The 10,192-nt window shown below is 42.2% G+C and overlaps 1 protein-coding gene across 2 annotated transcripts in view; it reads left to right on the top strand.

Moving 5' to 3' along the window:
- The first annotated feature begins 1,823 nt into the window (after positions 1 to 1,823).
- The window catches only part of RNF2 (ring finger protein 2), a 55,400-nt gene continuing 47,031 nt past the window's right edge, over positions 1,824 to 10,192 (top strand). The window contains exon 1 of one of the 2 annotated variants that reach the window (XM_050765725.1): positions 1,824 to 2,124. The gene's annotated coding sequence lies outside the window, so the exon portion shown is untranslated. The remainder of the gene's footprint in view (positions 2,125 to 10,192) is intronic. The other variant, XM_050765728.1, reaches the window with a different exon arrangement.

Below are 10,192 nucleotides of genomic sequence, written 5' to 3'. Positions count from 1 at the left end.
CTCCTGTGAGTCTTTTTTAAGCACTATATTTAACTTTCATCCATAAAGTTCCTGCGCTTTCTACAAATGATCACTTTTCTCAACATCAATTGAATTGCTTAATCTAACCACACATCATGATTTTCAAAAGCATTTTAATTAGAGCAAAAATTCTAAATTATGAACATCCTGTCTTGCTTTAATTGAACTACACATGTACTCCTCGTGAAGGAAGAAGGGAGATGCTCCCGCAACTGCAGTTTCTAGAAAGTGGACTTTCACAAGAAGAGAGAAGCAGAGCATCTCTGATTATTTTGATTTTGTTGTTGTTGTTGTTGTTTTGTTTTGAGATGGAGTCTTGCTGCGATGCCCGGGTTGGAGTGCCACGGCACGATCTTGGCTCACTGCAACCTCTCCTCCCCAGGTTCAAGAGATTCTCCTGCCTCAGACTCCCGAGTAGCTGGGACTACAGGCGCGCAACACCACACCTGGCTAACTTTTTGGTATTTTTAGTAGAGATAGGGTTTCACCATATTGGCCAGGCTGGTCTCGAACTCCTAATCTCAAGTGATCCGCTGGCCTTGGGCTCCCAAAGTGCTGGGATTACAGGCGTGAGCCACACACCCAGCCTTCCCCCTCCCCCCCCATTGGCAACGAGTTTAACCTTGAAGGGCTTGTAGAGTCAGATAACTGTCACTTGTTAAAGTTATAGATAGTAGGCAAAAGTTTTCAAGCCACTGAAAAAGAATGCTTGCTTCCTTTGATGGATTGTTAGGTGGCATACATAATGTGCTGTATTTAACACCTGTCCTCTTTCTTTCCACCCATCCAAGGCGTCAAGGACCATCTTAAATCCCGGCTCCTCAGGAAATCATCCCCAAACACACCAGCTGGAATTGATATTTTTCTTTTCCAAATTCCTGTGTAAACTCATATCATTTATTTGGAATTGCTTATAGAGAGTTTTAGAGCGTTAAAGAACTAGAAAGGACCTAGGATTCAATACAATTCTCCCATCTCGCAGACGAAGAAAATCAAGTGCAGAGGAGCTATGCAATTTACGTAAGTCACATAGACACACATTGGAGGTTATGAACCTAGTTTGCCCGATTCCCACTGCAGTCCATTGGTTTATGCCTCAAGTGCCTTCAGATTTACGGTCTGGTATTGTTGGCTATCTTCTCAATAGAACATGACATTTCAACAATAGTACATCTTGAGATCAGGGAACTTTCCATTCTTCGTTACTTCAGCTCATAATTTATACGCATTAAATGTCGGATAATTTACTGGAGACTGACTGGCTGTGTTTTAGGTAATGATTACATCTATTAATCCATTACTTCGTAAATCCTCAAGTTCAGAAGATAATACCGGAAGGGGCCAAGGAGGTAGGATAAAGCAGCAGCAAGGTAAATAGTAAGAGCTGATGACCACAATCATAATGCTAAGCTAAGTTTAGAGTGGAAGGTCATTTTCCCTGGAGTAATTACACTTGCAGTTTTATCCTGCAAGGATGAAAAGTGTATGTTTGTTGTATGAGGGTGGAAGGGTGCCGAAGTTCATGTGAAGTTCTGCAGACCAAAGCTTAATGAGGATTTCCGCCGGTGGGATAGGTTTAAGAGGACGAACTCACGAGAAAGAAGTCTGAGTCCAAACCTCAGAGGCTGGCCAGGGCAGTGTAAAGGGTGGGCCGAAGCCAGGGCAGAAGAACCTAAGCAAAGGTTAAGCACTAGGTGAAGGCGCCGTCACCCGGGCGTTGCCTGGGGGCTGCGTCGGGCCGCGGTGGGCGCCGGGGGGGCGTGGCTGGCCAGCCCAGGGCGGGGCGGTGGCTTTGGTTCTGCAGGCCAACACGCGGCGGCGCACCCTCCCCTCGCGCCGCGGGCCTCCCCGCGCCGTGCACGTCCTCGTCCCGCGCCTCCGCCCCTCGCTCGCTCGCTCCTTCCCGCCCTCCCCGCAGCGCCGGCCGAGCCGGCTTCCCCTCAGTCTCTCATGAATATTGAGCGGCCCCTGTTGTATTTCCCGAGCTCCATTGCGGAAGCCGAGGCTCGCCATATTGTGCGGCGGCGCCGGCGGCCGCGGCAGCTGATACCCGAGTCTTGCTCCGGCCGCGGCCAGCGGAGCCCCAGGCTGGGGCAGGAGCCGGTGAGTGGGGCGGGCGGGGAGGCGAAGGGCGCGGAAGCGGCGGGCCGGGACGCGCGTCTGCTCGGCCGCGTTGCAGGCGACTGACGGGGACCGCGGAGTAGGGGGGGTGTGTGTCCGCGGGGGTGTGAGGGGACATGGCGCCGCCGCCGCCCCCGGCCGCTCTTGGGGCGGAGACGGCGGGGGAAGCGGCTTCTTATTGTTCCCGCGTCTTCGAGGGTCGTGGGAGGGAAGGGAGCTGGTTTGCGGAGGACCCAGTCAGCGAAGCGCCGGGATTCCTTCCTTCGCCGCGAGCCTTTCGCTACCCTTTCCTCCGCGCGGAGGCCGGAGCTGTAGCGCGGCCCCCTTGCCTCCGGGGGCGGGGGCCCCAGCCTCTCTGCAGCCCTACTCCGGAGGCGGACGGAGTGGAATGCGGGTTTTTTCTCTGGGCTTCCCCCTCGCAGCCAGGGATGTGTCTCTGCATCGTGGGGGTGGGGTAGGGGCACTTTGTGCAGATATCGCTCCTTCCTCTTGGGGGGTCGGAGTCGGGGTTCCAGTGTAGAGGAGCTGCTCGACGTCGGGGTTCCTCGGGGAGACCCCTTCTGCTTCACACATTCCTGGAGTGCCGCCTCCTGCTCTGGAGTATCTGTTGCTGCTTTCTAAAGCCGCGAGCTTACCCAGGAGGAGTCGTGGGGGGAGGGGGTGTCTTGGTTAGTTTCTGCGGGAAGCTTCGCGTTTTGAACCGTGTCGTTCCTGCTGAGATCCTAGTACCCACTGTTGCCGGGAGCCCACGTCCTGCTAGTCAGAATCGTTTGCCTTCTGCAGAAGTCGCCTTCTTGCTTTCAGAGATGGTGTTAGTAAAAATTGATCTCAAACTTGGAGGTTTATTTCAGTTATTTGCCCGCTAAGACCAATTATAGACCCATCTATTTGAAGCCCCTTTGGGTATCTTTTCCGAGGCTGTCGGAAGTTTTAGAGAATGTAACTTTACATTATAAAATGGTTTGAAGATGTCAGGTTTCTTTGAGGTGCCGTGAAAAGGATATAGGTTTGCATTCAGCATTTTAGTAATACGCTGTTTTTTAATTTTAAAAAATTAAGGCATGGTTTCACGGTTTTAAACCGCGGATATGTTTAAAACCAATGTACGTGCGATTTGCATTACATAATCTACTTTTGGTAGTTCCAAGATGATCAGTTGGAATACTTAGACTAATTGGTAGCTAATCTGTCTGTTTTGCATTAAGTGCAGTTGTTGAATATTTTAATAACTTAGGTTGGTGTGAGAGTTTGCTGCTTATAGTGAAATTTGATCCTTTGATTTATAAAGTATTTAAATAGCAGCAATATGACTCTTGGTTATTCCCTTTTTCCCCTGAAATTTCTACTTTTCACAATCAACAAGTATCTTTAAAAATCTTGATTGTACTCTTAACCTACTTTTTAGTAAAATAATAGGTAGTTATTATATGTGACTCCTTTTTCTAGGAGTAGCACAGCGAATATGGTCTCTCACTTTTTGTAAGGATTGTAGTTATTTCCCTCAGGTATCCTTGTGGCATCCACATTTAAGGTTAATTATAGTAGAGGCAGATTTATGAAAAAACCTGCCCGAGTCAGGCCAATCCGTTTGAATATTTGAAAAATAAGCTAGTTATCGTAAAGTGTGTTGCATAGAAAATTTTCCAGTTACAATCACTAACATAATGTAGACCATGCAGACTTTAAAAATACTGGGAATCTGGAGTTTTTCTCTGCCTGTGTGAAGCTCCCAGGTTTGAATGGATAGAAATATAGACCAGGTCAGCAAACATGTTTGGAATTTTATTACTGACCTACAGTTTGTGGTGTCACGTCTGTGTGTCTGATCTGATTTATTCATGATTTGTGTTTATGTTATGCAGACTTTGGAGTAAAGGTGATATATATGCCCAATGAATAATATATAACCAGATGTTTCAGTGACAGTTTCATTTCTATACATTAGCAAAGAAGCATAATTTCTTCCAGCAAGAGAAATGAGTTAACATTAAAACGCACTTTATTAAAATTATGGCAGTGTTTCTAGTATGACTTAAAGCGCTTCATAGTTTTGTAATGACTCATTTATTAAATTCTGGATAAACTAAAAATGCATCACAGTTTGCAGCTTTTAAGAAAGGAAAAATATCAGATTATGTACTCTGCCCACAGATCTACAATTGATTTTTAATTCGTGTTATTTATTGCACACGCTGTAGAAGACATTGTCATCAGACAATGGTTAATTTCTTGATTGAGTCATTTATTTGCCATCTTAGCTGTCATAGCAACTTACTATTTCTTTACGTTTAATACTGAGTAGGTGCCCATGTAATTTGGGGTACAAAGGTGGTATTATAGCATTTACACAGTCCATTCCTTAAAGGTACACATATCCTGACCGTTTGCCCACTGGTCTTCTGCCCTTTCTGCCTAATGTGTCTACTGGGTCTTCTGGTATTTCTTGTGGGAAGTGCAGTTTGATTGGTTTTACATAAATATTTTGACTGTGGTCATGAGACTCTTGGCATTTAAGTAGAAGCTAGTGTTAGTGTGTTGCCAGGTAGGAGCTAGGTGATGAGTCCCTGACTATAGGTGCTAAGAGCGTTGGTGACCCATTACGCAGTTTTGTGTTGTATGGAGCAACTCCGGTAGAACTGGCCATGTTCTTAGTTCTCCTTTGCTTTACGGTTTTTAGGCAGCTGAGGCAGAGTGGTGTGATTGGGCTTAGTTATATATCTTGTTGGATGCTCAGGAGCTATAGACATTGCTAAAAATTCTAAGATTTCTGTTGCTTAAGTTTACCTTCTCCCATTTCATTTTGAGAATTAACCTGTTTGCCATTTATCAGAATTTTAAAAAATCAGTTTATCTGTATTAAGTACAATGGTGAAGTTATTTTTGAAATTAACCTTGGGTTAAATTTGCTAATGAGGGCATACTATTAAGTGAAGTAACGAGCCAAATGAAAAACGTAAGCATTTTGGTCATTTGTTTTTAAAAGGTATGTTACTTATGGCCTCTTCTGCAAGGGGGATTTCTTTTTTTTCTGTGCTATAGAGTGGAGTTGTATGAAAAGGTTAGATTCTAAAGTCGATGCATAGAACGAAAATCACATTTAGTAAAAAAAAAAAAAAAAATCATGCTTGAAAATCCCTCAGGAAGGCACAACAACATACCAATAAGTTCAGCTAAGCTTTGGTGTTGGAGCAGATTACTGTTTCTTTGAGCACTGCGTGAAGTAGTTAGCTTGCATTTAGGGACCTTGCATTTGGGGCGGGGGTGGGGGGGGGGTGGGATGGGGGAGGAGCGTTCGAAGGGGAGTGCCTTTAAATCTAAGAATCTGGATCCCTTGGGAGGCCGAAGTAGGTGGATCACGAGGTCAGTGTGTTCGAGACCAGCCTGACCAACTTTGTGAAACCCTGTCTCTACTAAAAATACAAAAATTAGCCAGGCATAGTGGCATGTGCCTGTAATCCCAGCTACTCAGGAGGCTGAGGCAGGAGAATCGCTTGAACCCAGGAGATGGAGGTTGCAATGAGCTGAGATCATGCCACTGCACTCCAACCTGGGTGACAGAGCGAGACTCCGCCTCAAAAAAAAAATCAGGATCTCATGCCACAGTATCAGAGGATGTGAGAACTGGGACCACTGGGGAATAGCAGAACAATTTTATCATTTCACATTATTTCTAGGATATGTACTATATTAACAGAGGTGAGTGCATCTGTTTGGAATAACTTGCACTTTTAAAATTATTTCTCATTTTCTCTCTCATTTAAACAGTGTAGTAGTTTAAATCACAAAAAGTGATTTTTATGCTGCAGCTTAACAGAAGCAAATTTAGAGGGTTTCAAGTTATCCTCTATGAAATAGTTTTTATAAAATAACCCAAATTTTGTTTACTTTCCCTTCAGTGAAGCAGCAAGTTTTCTGAGAGCAGTTAGAATTATTGTGTTTTACAATATACTAGGGTACAATAGAGGAAATGGTGACTTCAGTAGGAATTTCAACAGAAAGGATTTAATATAGGGAGTTGGTTAGATGAATGTAAAAAAAAAAAAAAAACAAAAGCGGGGGAGGGGGGAACATTACAGTAATCAGAACCTAAGAGCTCAGAGAAGAGGTTCTATGGACCCGGTGGTGGACTTTTGAGTAGGTCAGCATTGTGCAGTTGCTGCTAGTACTTATAAAGGCATGTGTTACTGCTGGTTCTGGGAGAACCACAAAAACCTGGAGACTGGAACCATTTGCTAACTGCCAGGGTCAGGGACTGCAGTTGCTACTGACAGGAACTGGAAGGTTGTCCCTTCTCCCATCTTCCTGTGTTCCAGTCTTCACTTACTACTGCTATTGGCAAAGCCTAATGAGATCCCAGCTGGCAAAGGAGTTGGTGAAACATGGTTGCAGTCTCAGCCATAACAACATAGAGTCTGGGAGGGTAGTTTTGGAGTTGAGAGACAATAAATAAGTAAATGATGTGGACAAATAGTGTAGGTTAAGATGTAGTAATTTAAATAGGGACATCTGTGTTAACATTGCCTTTCAAAAAATATTTATCTTCTGTATGCCAGACCCTATGCAAGGGATGAGGAATAGAAAAATGAATCAAACAAGGTCTTTGTCCTTGAGGAATTTATAGTTTAAGTGGCAACAACAAATAAACTACTGTACAGTGTTTTCAGTGCAGTAACAAATGAGTGCTGTGTTTTGGGAGCCCAAAGGACATAGCAACCAACTTGCCTCTTCTCTGCCTACCTAAACTTTATAACTACTCTTTTTGTCTTCTATCCTGATTAAATGCAATTTCATTCTTTCTGACTGCTGTGTTCAACCCAGCTCCTGTGAAAACTTTTTCTCTGAGATATCTCAATTTTGTCACATAATTATTATTTTGTATTTCTCTGTGCTTTATTCATCTAGATTATAAAGACCAGTGCTTTCTTTGCACTTTTAGCTTAGTACTGTGCACGTAGATGCTTGAGAAATACTTTTTTCAGTGGCTGATGGAAGTAAAATATTGATCATTACCTTTCTAGACATCATTTCTTCCTTCCAAGGTCATTAGAAAATAGTTTGGGTAAAGTGTTACTTGATTTTACAGATAGAAAAATTGAAAGGATAAAATAATCAGCTAATTTAAACTGCATAGCACCAATAGGTGATCTAAAAATGGGGCTTTGGATTTCTGATCCCCTATCTTTCAGAGCCAGCAGTTTTGACAGGCATTCCTTTTGATGGCTAAATAAAATTCTCTCCTACTTCTTGGTATTTTATAAACTAGTGTTCTCAATCTCAAGTTATTTTGGTGTGGGGTCGGGAGAAATTCCTCATTTCAGTTCCCAAAAATAAAACATTATGTAGTTTCTTAATTGTCCACTCTTTGTTGTCTTTTTTTTTCTCCTTCCTATATTGATGACCACTACCTCTATTCGCTATTGCGAAATGTGCACATCAACAGTACTTCATTTTGACTTCTTTTTAGAAGAACGTTCTGCTTGTTTCCCCCACCATTCACACACCATGTTGATTTACTTTAAAACCAACTAATTCTTCACTTAAAAAAAAAGATGTATGCCTCCATGCCAGTAATTGCATTAAACCCTCACTATTTACACTGTTTGCTATATAGAGTCTTATTCAGTCTGGGACAGCTGTCTTGGAACCCAGCCAAATGTTTTCTAGAAGGCTTTACTATATTACAGAAGGGGTAGTATTGTGTATAGTAGAAGGAGTTGCAGAATTGAATGCAGGAGACTTGGTTTCTAGGTCTGGTTCCACTACTAGCAAGATTCTTGGCCTGAGCCTATTTTCTTTTGTCAAAAAAAAAAAAAAAATTTAAAAATATCACCCTCACTGACCTTACAGATTATTTGAAAAGATACAAGAGGTAATGTAGGTAAAGGGGTCTTTGTAAAGAGTAAAGCACGTTGTAAATGTAAGGGGTGTATGTGAAGAAAGAAAAAGTGAGAGTGAGATCCATTGGTCCCTGGCTTGGATCTTGGGGATGGTTTTGTGTCTACTTTCAAGTTGTTGAGTTTCTATATTTAAAAAAGTGTTTAGGGTGGTAATGGGGTGTGAGAGGAGTTGTGGATGTCCTATAACCTTACTTGTCACAAATCTGGTTGATAGTGTAGCATCCCCCCCTTAAATAATGTTTTTTTTTTTTTTCATCTTTCAAAATTTTTTATTGAGGTATAACTGTGTACAAAAATACACACCAATTTTCACATATATACACATTTTATGTATATATGTATATACATATTATAAACATGTATAGATGTATATTATAAATACGTATATATGTATAAATACAAATACAACTTTTACATACATACATACATTTTAACATATATATATAAATATATATGCATGCACCCATGTAAGCACATCTCAAATTAAGAAGAACATTCTATTACCCAGGAAAGTTTCAGTGTTAGCCTTCCCCTGCTGATCCTTTTCCCTCACCTGTGACACCCCCCATTATTTTCCTCCTCTGTTTGATCTGACATCATGGAATATCTGTTCTTCCTTCAGACCATTTCAGACTGATTCCTTCCTCTTGTTCCTTTTTGGAGACCTTTCCTAATAACTGCAGCACTCTTAACTCTCCCACCACTCTTAACTCTCCTACCACTCTTAACTCTCCTACCACCAAACCAGAGGTACCCAAAGTAGGGGATAGGCAATCCAGCATGTAACACACAGGTTTCTAGCACCACTATTCATGATACCCAAAAATTGAAACAGCTGAAATGTCTGTCAACAGATGAATGGATAAACAAAATGTGGTATAAACTTACAGTGGAATATTATTCAGCCATGAAAAGGAATAAAGTACTAACACATGTTACAGTGTGGATGAACCTTGAAAATATGCCAAGTGAAAGAAAACCACAAAAGGCCACATAATACATGAGTCCATTTCTGTGAAATATCCACAGTAGAAAAATCCATAGCTTGGTGGTCATCAGAGGTTTGGGAGATGGGGATGAAACTGCTTAATGGGTAAGGAGTTTTACTTTGGAGTAATGGAAATGTTTTGGAATTAGGGTTAGTGGCTGCACAAGACTGTGAATGCACTAAATGCCACTAAATGTTCAATTTAAAATGGTTCGTTTCACCCCGGTAAGATTTTTAAAAAATGAAGTGGCTATCATTTTAGGTGAGCTGAAAAGTTTGAATGAGGCATAGACTCCTTGAATTTTTAAGCCGTGAAGTGCTGGGCAAATATCAGCTGGGGATGCTGAAGGAACGAACTACCTGAGGGTCAGCAAGTATGGCTTCAAAGCTCTGCCTCAAGTAATGATAATGATAATAAGAGATGGTGATAATAATAAGAGATACTACACCTACAATGCTTAGTATGAGCCAGGCACTGTTCCAGGTACTTTACATCTAAAAATTACTAAATCCTTACAACTCTTAAGAGGTGGTATGACATCACATTTCCATTATAGACAAGGAAACTGAGGAATTGAGAAGTTTAAATGAAGTCTCCAAGACATAGGAAATGACAGAGTCCACATTTGAACCTAGGCAAGTCAGACTCTAGACACTGAAGTCTCAAACACCAGGCTCTGCGCTAGGAACTTTCCAGGTTTTATCTCATTTAATCCTTTATTAAGGTAGGTATTATTGTTATTTCCATAAAAAAAGATCCCCTTCATAGTCTCCCTACATTCCGTGCCTTCTAGTTTTTCCCCTACATTTATTTTTATGTTGATCTACATACTCCTGTCATTATTTTCTCATTTTGCTTCATTTTCCTTTTTCTTTTCTTTTTTAAGAGACAGGATCTTGCTATGTTGCCCAGGCTGGAGTGCAGTGAGGCAGTCATAGCTCACTGCAGTCTCCAACTCTTGGGCTCAAGTGATCCTCCCACCTCAGCCGCCTTTGTAGCTGAGATTATAGGAGTGTGCCAGTGTGCACACTAATTTTCTTATTTTCTTTCTTTTTTCAGAGATGGGGGTCTCATGTTGCCTAGGCTGGTCTTGGACTCCTGGTCTCAAGCAGTCCTCCCACTATGGCCTCTCAAAGTTCTGGGATTACAGGCTTTGGCCACCAC

This window comes from Macaca thibetana, chromosome 1 (genome assembly GCF_024542745.1).
Source record: "Macaca thibetana thibetana isolate TM-01 chromosome 1, ASM2454274v1, whole genome shotgun sequence".
Classification (NCBI taxonomy): Eukaryota; Metazoa; Chordata; class Mammalia; order Primates; family Cercopithecidae; genus Macaca; species Macaca thibetana.
The sequence above is the reverse complement of the archived record's forward strand: the minus strand, read 5'-3'. Positions and strand labels throughout refer to the sequence as shown.